A 15,273-nucleotide genomic window follows, 5' to 3' on the forward strand; every position below is an offset into this window, starting at 1 on the left:
GTCTTTGACAATTTTCAGGGTCTTCCTCTGACATCGCCTGGTATAGAGGTCCTGGATGGCAGGAAGCTTGGCCCCGGTGATGTACTGGGCCGTACGCACCACCCTCTGTAGTGCCTTGCGGTCGGTGGCTGAGCAGTTGCCATACCAGGCAGTGATGCAACCCGTCAGGATGCTCTCGATGGTGCAGCTGTAACACTTTTTGAGAATCTGCGGATCCTTGCCAAATCTTTTCAGTCTCCTGAGGGGGAATAGGTTGTGTCATGCCCTTTTCACGACTGTCTTGGTGTGCTTGGACCATGTTAGTTTGTTGGTGATGTGGACGCCAAGGAACTTGAAGCTCTCAACTTGCTGCACTACAGCCCCGTCGATGAGAACAGTGTGTGATTTAGGTGCTATTTATAAACTTTTTTATAAAAATTACACATCAAATAGTCTAACAATGAGGAAAAAAGTTGTATGCTTGAGGATAAATTCAGCCACTATTTATTGTTGAACTCAGGTTCTGTCTGGCTAATAGCCTACACAAATGGGCTGATCTATTAAGGGTACATTAAATTAGGTCTAAATCGAATTAAATCAAACTTGAGACTGCTCTGGTCTCCTGAAGTCCTCCTTTTTTGCGTGCAAATGTTTTTACCACGGCCTGTAGGTCCAGGTTGCGGCCCGACTGTTTTCTATACTGAGTATTGCAAACACATACAGTCTTTCCTGAAACATTGTGCATTATACTGTATGTCCATTGTGCTGCACACAATTTAAACTTAGTATTGAATGATGCATGCCAAGATATACCAGAGATAAAGGACTGTTGATATTGCAACTACACAACTCAAACGCTTGTTCACCAGTTTGAACGAAAATCACAAACCGCTTTTTTTGTTCAAGCCCTCAAGAACTGTTGTCCGCTAAATATGATCATCTGTTTGCATCTGCAAATGTTTGGCCTGTCCAGTGTCCAGACGACCTGTCCTAGAGCTTCCTATACAGTTCATTTCTTTCCGTAACGTGTTGAGGCCGGACAATTAATGACAATGAGAGGCTCAATTAGTATTTGAAGCACTCTGGCTGCCCAGTTTCCCTGACATTGCTACTGTAATTAAGCTGTTTTTACCATCCCTGTAACTGTTGTTTCTGCGGATATCGTTTTCTAAACTAAAACTCATTACATTTTTGTAATTTAGCAGACACTCTTATCCAGAGCGACTTACAGTAGTGAGTGCATACATTTCATACTTTTTTTTCTTTTTTTTTCTTACTGGTCCCCCGTGGGAATCGAACCCTCAACCCTGGAGTTGCAAACACCATGCTCTACCAACTGAGCCACACAGGACCACTCATAAAGAACAACATTAGGCTCTTGGTCTGAGCTTTTAGACACCTGCGTAAGCTCCACTCATTGCACTGGCGCGGTTGTAGCCTTGACCACAGCATTTGTTCGCTGATATCCCCTTATACTTTCACTTATACTTTCTCTTTTCCTTTTCAAGGCCTGAGGCATTTTTTCAGTCACATTCTTGAAGCCCAGGAAAGAATCACTTAGCTTCCTGGTACATATGGAAATGAAAAAGGTTTATGAATTAATTACTTTTTGGAAGGTTACTGTCAAAATGATTTATTACGTTAAAAAAATAGACATCAAAGACAGGTGCTTGGGCACCCAGAGCTATTGGGCCTGCAAGGGTGTCTGGTATGCCAGTTATGATCTCATACACAATTTTAGGCCCAGCCTTCGGGAACTTTTGGGACTTGACTGTTAGCGCTTGATGGCCTATAGCAACACCCCAAAATAATAGGCTTTAGACGAGGCAGGTGAACCTGCAAACCCAACACTTCAACAGCATTAGACAAGAGATCCTCTCTAAGCATTCCAGGAATATGGCTGTGAACATATACAGCAACACCTTCCCCATAGGCAATCCCATCTCTTCCCCAGATGTTATATCCTTGTATTGCTTCTGCTGTAACGTCAAAGGAATTATCTAAGTGAGTCTCAGAGATGGCCAATATACTGTATGAATGTTATGTGATTTTAGCAAGTTATTTATTTCATGAACCTTATTTACATATATTAATATGAGCATTTAATTTTTTTGTAGCTTTTTTCATACCTCACAGTGACAGTTTGGTGCACCCGGTACGATAGTCTAGTTTCCTTCATCTGCAGTGATCTGTAAGTACTGGACAGGTGATAGCAAAGTGCTACTCTAGTGGCTGACGTCCTGTTCCCGGATCAGTCTAAACTAAGATGATGGAAAGGAGGAGAGGAAAACACTTTGTTACAAGACTATTGTTGTCATACATCCACTGTGGCCCCTTCCTTTAACAATGGATGTAGTGGCAAAGCTGGCAAAGTCTTCCCTGTGGCTCAGTTGGTAGAGCATGGTGTTTGCAACGCCAGGGTTGTGGGTTGGATTCCCACGGGGGCCAGTACCAAAAAAAAAAAAGATGCATGAAAATGGATGAAATGGATGCATTCACTACTGTAAGTTGCTCTGGATAAAAGCGTCTGCTAAATGACTAAAATGTTAATGTTGTAGAAACAGTTCCAATGGTGATGCTGATCATAGCGTTAATAATAGTTTGTCCTAGTTCTATAAAAAAAATACCTATTACTAATTTTGAGATATAGCCCATCACTTTCCACGACATGAATCCCTGTCATGCCATAGCCCTCACAGTCCCTCCCAATACCTTCAACAGTCAACCAATAAATTCCCTTCTCATTCCTCCCTTTCCCTTTCCCGGTTGTCGCTAATCTGTACGGAGACAGCGAGGACGGTCGCTCCGGTCCTGGCGTGCAAGCAGGGTGCGCTTCTAGGCTTCTACCGATTCTCCACTGCTATTGGTTGAGGCGGAAAAGGGGCTGGAGCTTTGCGTTCCCCGTCTCTCCTCTCCTCTCAGATCCTCTCATCCAGGAGCGATGCGGAGACAATAGGACTGGAACTAAAGAAGCCTGCGAAAGGGCTAGCGGTCCGCTGAACAAGGAGCATTTACCGCTAGACCAGGTGTCAATAGCACAATAAGGAGAATTTGAATGCCGACGGCGAAGATACATTTGTATATCAAACCGTAAAGCTATGCGCTACTGTCATCCTCACGATTTGTTATTTTTTTATCTGGCTTGACTTGGCTGACTTCAGAGCCCTTGTATGTTGGACGGATTGAATGGTGAGTAGCCTATTGCAGAATGAGCAGTGACTGATATTGAATTATCTAAGTCTAAACAATGGAGAATTCTCCGCTTCTGCTGCCGACTGAGTTATGCGCATTTGCCTGGCAGGAGATGCGACTGCTGCTTTCAAGGCTACCGCTGTTAAGCTACAGCTGCAAGGTGTCTGTCATTTGAAACAATCCAGTAGCATTTGCATTTATGTTCTGATTATTGTGTGCATTGACGCCCTGTGACCCGGATGCAATGTCTTCTGATTTCTATTATGGGCCTGGGTAAATGTGTTCCGGGATCATGCCAGGGCTGTGTAGTGGATAGCTTAATTCATTATATCCGATTATTTCGATATATTTTGCCTCTATTCACAATGGTTATCTTGATCTGTTGTAGGTTATAGACCTACACTAATGTATGGAAATTAATTCCTTCTCTCAAGTGCTTTCTCTCTCTTTCCTCGCTCTCTCGCTCTCTCTTTCTCTCTCTCTCTCACACACACACATACACGCACTGAAAGCAATGATGTGATCCTATGTATTGGCCATTGAGAGGCTTTGAAGCAACCGGACGTCCATATTGGCACTGCCCAGTTGGAGAAATCCTCCATAGGAATGAATGGAATTCTGTAGTATTAAATGTTTCAAGGACAAAATTACATGTATTTAATTATGTTTTTGTTGTTGTGGGGACAGTAACATTAGTACAATTATACTTTAAGGAAAATGTTTTTATATATTTGTTCATTTTCAATTTTTATGTAATATAATATAATTTAAAAGTATGCATTAAGGTGTTTGTAATAGAATACATGTTGAAAAAACAAATGTAGACATTAATACATTTATTTCTATAACTTCTAAAATATTTTTTTACACTGGTGAGGGAGTGCCAAGATGGAGGCACGGTGGCTTCAACACAGAGCCCCTATTAGTCATCTAGTGTAAAATAAATCATTGACTAAAAGTCACTATCAAATCAAATTGTATTGGTCACATACACATGGTTAGCAGATGTTAATGCGAGTGTAGTGAAATGCTTGTGCTTCTAGTTCCGACAGTGCAGTAATATCTAACAAGTAATCTAACAAATTCACAATGACTACCTTATACACACAATGTAAAGGGATGAATAAGAATATGCACATAAAAATATATAGATGGGTGATGGCCGAACGGCATAGGCATGATGCAGTAGATGGTGTAGAATATAGTATATACATACGAGATGAGAAATGTAGGATATGTAAACATTATAAAAGTGGCGTTATTTAAAGTGACTAGTGATACATTTAATAAATGGATTTAATAAAGGTATTAAAGTGGCCAGAGATTGAGTCTGTATGTAGGCAGCAGCCTCTCTGTGTTAGTGATGGCTGTTTAACAGTGAGATAAAAGGCCTTGAGATAGAAGCTGTTTTTCAGTCTCTCGGTCCCAGCTTTGATGCACCTGTACTGACATTGCCTTCTGGATGATAGCGGGGTGAACAGGCAGTGGCTCGGGTGGTTGTTGTCCTTGATGATCTTTTTGGCCTTCCTGTGACATCGGGTGCTGTAGGTGTCCTGGAGGGCAGGTAGTTTGCCCCCAGCGATTCGTTGTGCAGACCGCACTACCCTCTGGAGAGCCTTGCGGTTGTGGGCGGAGCAGTTGCCGTACCAGGCAGTGATTGTGCATCTGTAAAAGTTTATGAGTGTTTTAGGTGACAAGCCAAATTTCTTCAGCCTCCTGAGGTTGAAGAGGCCTCATATTGACTGTTTTCCAGTCTCTATTTCCCCCTCTGACTCTTAAGCTCTCTCTCTATCTACCTACCTACCTATCTCTCTCTCTCTCTCTCTCTCTATTTACCCCTCTGCCTCATCAGCTTTCTTTCTCTCTCTCTTTCTCTCTCTCTCTCTCTAGTTCCCCCTCTGACACATCAGCTCTCTCTCTTTCTCTCTCTTTCTCTACCCCTCTGACACATCAGCTCTCTCTCTCTCTCTATTTTCCCCTCTGACTCATCAGCTCTCTCTCTCTCTCTCTCTCTCTCTCTCTCTATTTCCACTTCTGCCTCATCAGCTCTCTCTCTCTATTTCGCCCTCTGCCTCATCAGCTCTCTCTCTCTCTCTATTTCCCCCTCTGACACATCAGCTCTCTCTCTCTCTCTCTCTCTCTCTCTCTCTCTCTCTTTACCCCTCTGTCTCATCATCTCTCTCTCTCTCTCTCTCTGTGTTGGTCACTTGCAGGTGTCGAGGACAGAGCATACCGAACCATACTGTAGATATAGGCTCTATAACTAACAGGGACACCAGCATTGCCGCATCTGGCCGGGTTGAGGCAGTTGCCGCGGGCTGCCAGGGCGCTCAGGGTCGGTCCGTCAAGCTGTCATAGACAAACCAATCAGATCCAACCTCCATGTCAGGGCCAGAGGGTAAGGGCAGCGTGAGAACCGAGACGTAGGCCTGGGCTACAGCTGCACCGTGCAGAGCTCAATGTGATGCAAATGCTGCATCCATAGAAATGATAATGCCTGATATAATATGGGTGTCCTTTACGCAGACCAATATGTTCTGTAGCTGGCCTCTAGCGGACACAGAGCTACAGCGCCGAGCGCACTGATTGATCCAACCGCTGGGGTGAAACTGATAGGCTGCAGCTGTACTGTGTCAGGAGAAAGTGAAACAGTGGAAATTGAACATGTCACTCACCCACTGACTGGCTGACTGCTGGGAGGGAGTTGATTGAAGTCATCATGACATTGAAATTGAACTGTCTCTCTTGATATTTGAAGGACATAGCTCCAGAGACAGTCCAATGAATATGATATCCTCCAGAGATGGTGGATTGAAAATTCTCGAATGTTCAATTTAACACTGAGTGCTACAGCTGCAATATGTAACTTTTTGTTCAACCCGACCAAATTCACATAGAAAATATGTGTTATAGATCTGTCATTTTCAATGAAAGCAAGTCTAAGAAGCGGTAGATCTGTTCTATGTGCTCTATTTCTATGCTTCCCATTTTAAGTTTTACTTTTACTTTTCGTACACCAGCTTCAAACAGCTGAAAACACAATATCTTTGTTTATGGAACAGATATTTCACAGCGGTTTAGATAGGTACAATGATTCTGTACACTATACCTGCTTGTTTTGTGTCACTAGCATATTTCCCAGCATGCTCTATTACAGATAGAGTGTAAGAATCGGTTGTTTCATTATCTATGTTTTTGCATTTACATTGATTGATGAATTTATCTTATGCTTCTCAAATATAAATTACATACATTTTCTAAACTAACCATTACTGAAATGTTTGTTCCAGTTTAGATGGTCTAGGTAGTCTCATTTTTCAGTCTTTTTAACCCTGGCAGTCATTCTGATTGCAGGTTGCGGGTGAGTAAAAATTCCTGAAGTTGGATATCCCCAGCTTGGCTGGATTTCAATAGGAATTATACATCACTTTGTAAATCAGCATAAGGTGACAGGTTGCATAAATTACCCAACATGGGTAAATTTAAAAATCAAATGGGATTGTATTCACTTTCATGCTGGGTTGACTAAGCAGCTGGTTGTTTTTTAACGCTATCCATAGGTTATTTTCAAGAGGTTTGTTAGTGGGTTGGCTTTTATATTGTTCTTTTTGGCCACCCGTGAGAATGTAAATCCTGTTGATCATGTTAAGTTTGTACACTGCAATGTTATATTTTCCTTGAATATTAATGCAAATGACATATTTTAATATGATCATTTTAACATATTGCCTCAAAGTTGTTACTATCCCATTTGTGGTATCACATTGGAATTTTCACAAGCTTTTATGGGACTAAAACATTTCTGTAAACTTCATTAAAGCTACAAAAGTGTCAGTGTTTGACCACAATACGTGACAATAATTCAAAAGAACAGATTAACCGGAATGACATTTACTCTCACGGGTTTCCATAAAGGACTTACTGAAAGCCACGCCCCTACTAAGCCAAACCTCTACTGGTTCATATCTCAATAACCCAGCATCAACGAACCAACCTTGCTCTTTTTAAAAAACAGCCCAACTAAGTGACCCAATGCCTGCAACCCAGCAGTTGGGTCAGCTAAGCAACCCAGTATTTTTTAGTGTAAGCCCTCAAAATAAGGACTATGAAACACATATTGTATTGTATTAAAGGTCCTGAACAGTCATTTTAAAAAGTACTTTTTCTCTCATGGCTAACTACCAGCAAGTTTGAAAAGACAGGCTGAGTGGGCGGGGAGCTAATATTCATGAGCTCACCTTGACTGACAGCTCTTTGAAACGCCTATGTTAAGCAACTCGAATGCAGTGAACAGTGTTGTAGTAAAATCATCTCAAGCACATTTGGAGATAAACAAAGCAACTCAAACAATATTGAAATTGCATCAATGATATAACGTGTTCTTCTACCGTATATCTTTCATTTGGCATGTCTCTTGTGATGCGGTTCACAGCAGCACTGTTGGATGTAATGATTTGACAACTGTGTCAGAGTTTTGAATGACCCTTTCCACCCTTTTGCTCCCCGCTGGCTGAAGACCTAACTAGCCAGTAACTAGCTAACACCAGACACAGATGAAGACCTAGCTAGCCAGTAATGAGCTAATACCAGACACAGACGAAGACCTAGCTAACCAGTAACTAGCTAACACCAGACACAGATGAAGACCTAGCTAGCGAGTAACTAGCTAACACCAGACACAGATGAAGACCTAGCTAACCAGTAACTAGCTAACACTAGACACAGATGAAGACCTAGCTAGCCAGTAACTAGCTAACACCAGACACAGATGAAGACCTAGCTAGACAGTAACTAGCTAACACCAGACACAGATGAAGACCTAGCTAGCCAGTAACTAGCTAACACCAGACACAGATGAAGACCTAGCTAGACAGTAACTAGCTAACACCTGACACAGATGAAGACCTAGCTAGCCAGTAACTAGCTAACACTAGACACAGATGAAGACCTAGCTAGCCAGTAACTAGCTAACACCAGACACAGATGAAGACCTAGCTAGCCAGTAACTAGCTAACACCAGACACAGATGAAAGGAGAAACATATAAGTATCTTTGCCCTAGATGAATAGGTTAAACTTTTAATTATATTTGCTGACAACCTACACTCACATTTTGGCACCAGTAGAGTAGCTATCTAGCTAGTTACAAGGCGGTACCTATTTAAATGAGTTAAGAGAATATCATGTTACCATTGGTGTATTAAAATGAGAGTTAAAGTGATGTCACCTTGTGCCATTAATAATTAATCCAAGTGTTTGACATGGGGGAGGGGACCAGTAACTTTATCATCAAACTTTATCAATGTAGAAGCAACAGTCATTTTTCATAATTTGATCTGGTTTCTTTCACATATCATCCAATTTTATGGAAAACATGATTTTGGCTGTTCATGACCTTTAAATAATAACATTTGTATAATAACATATTCACATAGGATGTCACTTGGTGAAGTCCATAGGATTGAAATTGAATGAATGCAACAACCATGTCTCTGTCACTAACAAATTCAGTCAAGAGTACCAACCAATCCAAGATGGCGTAGCAGTCAGTCGTCTTTTTCTTTGTCCTGTCGTGTTCCTTGTATATATCTTTTTACATCTTTTTCTTCGCATATCTTTTAAAAATATTTTCCTAAACCTCAACTTCTAAATACTCTCCTGCAACCCGCCTCACCCAATGTGGCGTGGATCTGTTTTTTTTCTAAAGTATTTCTATTTACTTCGGATCTGGAATCCCTCAACTGAAGCTAGCCAGCTAACTACCTACCAGCTATCAGTCAGCAAACCATTGCTAGCGGTCATCAGCTAATCTTTAGCTCGGAAAGCTCTCGCCAGTTTGAACAACGTGACTCAAACCAGAGAATAACGGACCTATTATTATTTTTATTTTTTCCCCCCATATCCCCGGATTCCTACCGCAAACTCTGAACATTTTCATCTGGATCTTCGCAACTAGCTAACCGCAATCCCGGGTGACTACTCCTGGCTAGCGTTTCCATCCCGAAGCAAGCACCAATTAGCCTGAAGCTAGCCCGGCCAGGGCTCCTGTGCTACCACCGAAGCCCACTACAATATCCGGACCCCTTCTACTGCCGGTACAGGGCACGGAACCCCGCCGATCCTCTACGACTGGAATACTGACATAATCTGCCCGAGGATTCCAACAGGCCCCTCAGGTGCGACGTCCACTGAAGGCCCATTCTGCTAACCGCGGCCTACTAGCTACCTAGAGCTACTTGGAACCCTACTAATTCCACAACTGGTCTATCGACGTCACCGCATGAAGAGGCAAAAACAGACTTACCCCCATCGCGACGTCCCCCAAAGTCTAACTTGCTTGCACCGGTCTGTTAACTGCTAGCTTGCTCGCCCCAGTCTGCTAACTGCTAGCTTGCTTGCCCCGGTCTGCTAACTGCTAGCTTGTTTAGCCCCGGCCTATTAACTGTTAGCTTGTTAGCATCGGCCTGCTAACTGTCTGAATCGCTGTGTCCCCAGTCAGCCCAACCACTCACTGGACCCATATGTTCACTTGGCTACACATGCCTCTCTCTAATATCAATATGCCTCGTCCATTACTGTCCTGGTTAGTGATTACTGTCTTATTTCACTGTAGAGCCTCTAGCCCTGCTCAGTATGCCTTAACCAACCATGTTGTTCCACCTCCTACATATGCGATGACATCACCTGGTTTAAATGTCTCTAGAGACTATATCGCTCTCATCATTACTCAATGCCTAGGTTTACCTCCAATGTACTCACATCCTACCTTACCTTTGTCTGTACACTATGCCTTGAATCTATGCTATCGTGCCCAGAAACCTGCTCCTTTTACTCTCTGTTCCGAACGTGCTAGACGGCCAGTTCGTATAGCCTTTAGCCGTACCCTTATCCTACTTCTCCTCTGTTCCTCTGGTGATGTGGAGGTTAATCCAGGTCCTGCAGTGCCTAGCTCCACTCCCACTCCCCAGGTGCTCTCATTTGTTGACTTCTGTAACCGTAAAAGCCTTGGTTTCATGCATGTTAACATTAGAAGCCTACTCCCTAAGTTTGTTTTATTCACTGCTTTAGCACACTCCACCAACCCTGATGTCCTAGCCGTGTCTGAATCATGGCTTAGGAAGGCCACCAAAAATCCCGACATTTCCATCCTTAATTATAACATTTTCCGACAAGATAGAACTGCCAAAGGGGGCGGAGTTGCAATCTACTGCAAAGATAACCTGCAGAGTTCTGTGTTACTATTCAAGTCTGTACCCAAACAATTCAAGCTTCTACTTCTAAAAATTCACCTTTCCAGAAACAAGTCTCTCACTGTTGCTGCTTGCTATAGACCTCCCTCTGCCCCCAGCTGTGCCCTCGATACCATATGTGAATTGATTGCCCCCCATCTATCTCCTGAGCTCATGCTACTCGGTGACCTAAACTGGGATATGCTTAACACACCGGCCATCCTACAATCTAAGCTTGATGCCCTCAATCTCACACAAATTATCAATGAACCTACCAGGTACAACCCCAAATCCGTAAACACGGGCACCCTCATAGATGTCATCCTAACTAACTCACCCTCCAAAAACACCTCTGCTGTTTTCAATCAAGATCTCAGCGATCACTGCCTCATTGCCTGCATCCGTAATGGGTCTGCGACCAAACGACCACCCCTCATCACTGTCAAACGCTCCCTAAAACACTTCTGCGAGCAGGCCTTTCTAATCGACCTGGCCGGGGTATCCTGGAATGACATTGACCTCATCCCGTCAGTAGATGATGCCTGGCTATTCTTTAAAAGTGCCTTCCTCACCATCTTAAAAAAGCATGCCCCACTCAAAAAATGTAGAACTAGGAATAGATATAGTCCTTGGTTCACTCCAGACCTGTCTGCCCTTGACCAGCACAAAAACATCCTGTGGCGTTCTGCATTAGCATCGAATAGCCCCTGTGATATGCAACTTTTCAGGGAAGTTAGGAACAAATATACACAGGCAGTTAGAAAAGCTAAGGCTAGCTTTTTCAAACAGAAATTTGCATCCAGTAGTACTAACTCAAAAAAGTTCTGAGACACTGTAAAGTCCATGGGGAATAAGAGGACCTCCTCCCAGCTGCCCACTGCTCTGAGGCTAGGAAACACTGTTACCACCGATAAATCCACTATAATTGAGAATTTCAATAAACATTTCTCTACGGCTGGCCATGCTTTCCACCTGGCTACCCCTACCCCGGTCAACTGCCCGGCACCCTCCACAGCAACCCGCCAATGCCCCCACATTTCTCCTTCACCCAAATCCAGATAGCTGATGTTCTGAAAGAGCTGCAAAATCTGGACCCATACCAATCAGCCAGGCTAGACAATCTGGACCATCTCTTTCTAAAATGATCTGCCGAAATTGTTGCAACCCCTATTACTAGCCTGTTCAACCTCTCTTTCGTATCGTCTGAGATTCCCAAAGATTGGAAAGATGCCGCGGTCATCCGCCTCTTACAGACCTATATCTATCGTACCCTGTCTTTCTAAGGTCTTCGAAAGCCAAGTTAACAAACAGATTACCGACCATTTCGAATCCCACCGTACCTTCTCCGCTATGCAATCTGGTTTCAGAGCTGGTCATGGGTGCACCTCAGCCACGCTCAAGGTCCTAAACGACATCATAACCACCATCGATAAGAGACATTACTGTGCAGCCGTATTCATTGACCTGGCCAAGGCTTTCGACTCTGTCAATCACCACATTCTTATTGGCAGACTTGACAGGCCTGGTTTCTCAAATGATTGCCTCGCCGGTTTACCAACTACTTCTCTGATAGAGTTCAATGTGTCAAATCGGAGGGCCTGTTGTCCGGACCTCTGGCAGTCTCTATGGGTGTGCCACAGGGTTCAGTTCTCGGGCCGCCTCTCTTCTCTGTATACATCAATGATGTTGCTCTTGCTGCTGGTGATTCTCTGATCCACCTCTACGCAGATGACACCATTCTGTATACTTCTGGCCCCTCTTTGGACACTGTGTTAACTAACCTCCAGACGAGCTTCAATGCCATACAACTCTCCTTCCGTGGCCTCCAACTGCTCTTAAATGCAAGTAAAACTAAATGCATGCTATTCAATCGAGCACTGCCCGCACCTGCCCGCCCGTCCAGCATCACTACTCTGGACGGCTCTGACTTAGAATACGTGGACAACTACAAATACCTGGGTGTCTGGTTAGACTATAAACTCTCTTTCCAGACTCACATTAAGCATCTCCAATCCAAAATTAAATCTAGAATCGGCTTCCTATATCGCAACAAAGCATCCTTCACTCATGCTGCCAAAAATACCCTCATAAAACTGACCATCCTACTGATCCTCGACTTCGGTTATGTCATCTATAAAATAGCCTCCAAAACTCTACTCAACAAACTGGATGCAGTCTATCACAGTGCCATCCATTTTGTCACCAAAGCCCCATACACTACACACCATTGCGACCTGTACGCTCTCATTGGTTGGCCCTCGCTTCATACTCATCGCCAAACCCACTGGCTACAGGTTATCTACAAGTCTCTGCTAGGTAAAGCCCCGCCTTATCTCAGCTCACTGGTCACCATAGCAGCACCCACTCGTAGCACGCGCTCCAGCAGGTATATCTCACTGGTCACCCCCAAAGCCAATTCCTCCTTTGGTTGTCTTTTCTTCCAGTTCTCTGCTGCCAATGACTGGAACGAACTGTAAAAATCTCTGAAGCTGGAGAGTCAAATCTCCCTCACTAGCTTTAAGCACCAGCTGTCAGAGCAGCTCACAGATCACTGCAACTGTACATAGCCCATCTGTAAACAGCCTATCTATCTACCTACCTCATCCCTATACTGTATTTATTTATTTACCTTGCTCCTTTGCACCCCAGTATCTCTACTTGCACATTCATCTTCTGCACGTCTACCATTCCAGTGTTTAATTGCTATATTATAATTACTTTGCCACCATGGCCTATTTATTGCCTTAACTTACCTCATTTGCACTCACTGTATATAGTCTTTTTGTTTTCTTTTGTTCTACTGTATTATTGACTGTATGTTTTGTTTATGCCATGTGTAACTCTGTGTTGTTGTAAGTGTCGAATTGCTATGCTTTATCTTGGCCAGGTCGCAGTTGCAAATGAGAGCTTGTTCTCTAGCCTACCTGGTTAAATAAAGGTGAAATAAAAATAAATTAAAAAAACTCTAGAATTCACTTGAAAAGCAAGGCATTCTGGGAAATATGCTAAATAAAGCGTTATGCTAAACAGTGCGTTAATTCAGTTCAGTGTCTATACGGGTCCACACTTTCAGTTTTAATTTAACACTGGGGAACATGCTGTGTGGTTTGAATCAGAAGCACATCTGTATCCTTGCTTTTATCCTTAAAGTAGCAATTACTGATCTGTATGTGATTGAATAGGTTATAGAAAGGTTTCCACCAATCTCTCAAATCTGACATCATCAAGGACATCAGGAGGGGAAAAAACATTTTCTAATTATTCAAACCGGTCCCAGTGGTCAGATCTGAGATGGCTGCAAAGCCCATGTGATTTCTCTTCAGTGAAGCAGGAGGTCAGAGACAAACTCTCATGTAATTGATGCCCAAACTAAAAGTATGACGAGGATGCCAGGATCCATCATTTAAATATTCTGGGACTACTACACTACTAAATCCATCTAGTGGGCCAATGTGACGCCACCTGTACGGGGATGGACAAATAGGAATGGAAACAGTGTTACATTGTGTGGATTTGATTATGCTGAGCCGTAGGGGAAAAGGGTGAACGAGGTCATCAGGTGAATGCAGGGAAGGAGGAGCGTCTTTCTCAAATCGATCCTGAATCTGTGCCACTCTGTCATGTTGTCAACAAGGCAGCATGGTAGATCATCCAGAAACATACAACATCCCTATTCCATAAAATATGTTTGAATTTTCTAACTATTTGTCATTGGGAAGGCAGATAAAGCGTTTTTTATCAAAAGCAATCACTTTTGCATGGAAAAACAGAATCCTACTAATTACTACACGTGCTTAATTACTTCACTTAGGTTTTGAGCCGACTTCGCAGTGGGCTTTGAAAGGGGCACCTGCCTCATACCTGGGAGGCAGCCTGGTTCCAATTCAAATGCAATCAACTTTCAACCGCTGAAAAACACACCTACACGGGTGCCCAGGCAAGATTTTGGTATTAGATATTTTATTAGGATCCCCATTAGCTGTTGCAAAAGCAGCAGCTACTCTTCCTGGGGTCCACACAAAACATGAAACATGACATAATACAGAACATTAAAAGACAAGAACAGCTCAAGGACAGAACTACATCAGTTTAAATAAAGGCACACGTAGCCTACATATCAATACATAGACACAAACTATCTAGGTCAAATAGGGGAGAGGTGTTGCTTTATCTGTTTTTTGAAACCTTGTTTTCTGTTAATTTGAGCAATATGAGATGGAACGGAATTCCATGCAATTTGGGCTCTATATAATACTGTACACTTTCTTGAATTTGTTCTGGATTTGGGGACTATGAAAAGACCCCTGGTGGCATGTCTGGTGGGGTAAGTGTGTGTGTCAGAGCTGTGTGTAAATTGACTATGCAAGCTACTTGGGATTTTCAACACATGAATGTTTCTTATAAAAAGAAAAAGTGATGCAGTCAGTCTCTCCTCACCTCTTAGCCAAGAGAGACTAGCAGCATAGTATTTATATCAGCCCTCTGATTACAATGAAGAGCAAGATGTGCCGCTCTGTTCTGGGCCAGCTGCAGCTTAACTAGGTCTTTCCTTGCAGCAATGGACCACACGACTGGACAATAATCAAGCTTAGACAAAACTAGAGTCTGCATAACTTGCTTTTTGGAGTGTGGTGTCAAAAAAGCAGAGCATCTCTATATTACGGACTGACCTCTCCCCATCTTTACAACCATTGAATCTATATGTTTTGACAATAATAGTTTACTATCTAAGGTAACGCCAAGTAATTTAGTATCCTCAACTTGTTCAACAGACACACCATTCATTACCAGATTCAGCTGAGGTCTAGAACTTAGGGAATGATTTGTACCAAATACAATGCTCTTAGTTTTAGAGATGTTCAGGACCAGTTTAT

General features: G+C 42.9%; 1 protein-coding gene across 1 annotated transcript in view; it reads left to right on the top strand.

Annotated features, from left to right (window-relative positions):
• The first annotated feature begins 2,782 nt into the window (after positions 1 to 2,782).
• Positions 2,783 to 15,273, top strand: part of LOC115156062 (serine/threonine-protein kinase SBK1-like) — a 20,282-nt gene continuing 7,791 nt past the window's right edge. Inside the window, exon 1 of the mRNA XM_029703295.1 lies at positions 2,783 to 3,168. The gene's annotated coding sequence lies outside the window, so the exon portion shown is untranslated. The remainder of the gene's footprint in view (positions 3,169 to 15,273) is intronic.

This window comes from Salmo trutta, chromosome 2, assembly GCF_901001165.1.
Source record: "Salmo trutta chromosome 2, fSalTru1.1, whole genome shotgun sequence".
NCBI lineage: Eukaryota > Metazoa > Chordata > Actinopteri > Salmoniformes > Salmonidae > Salmo > Salmo trutta.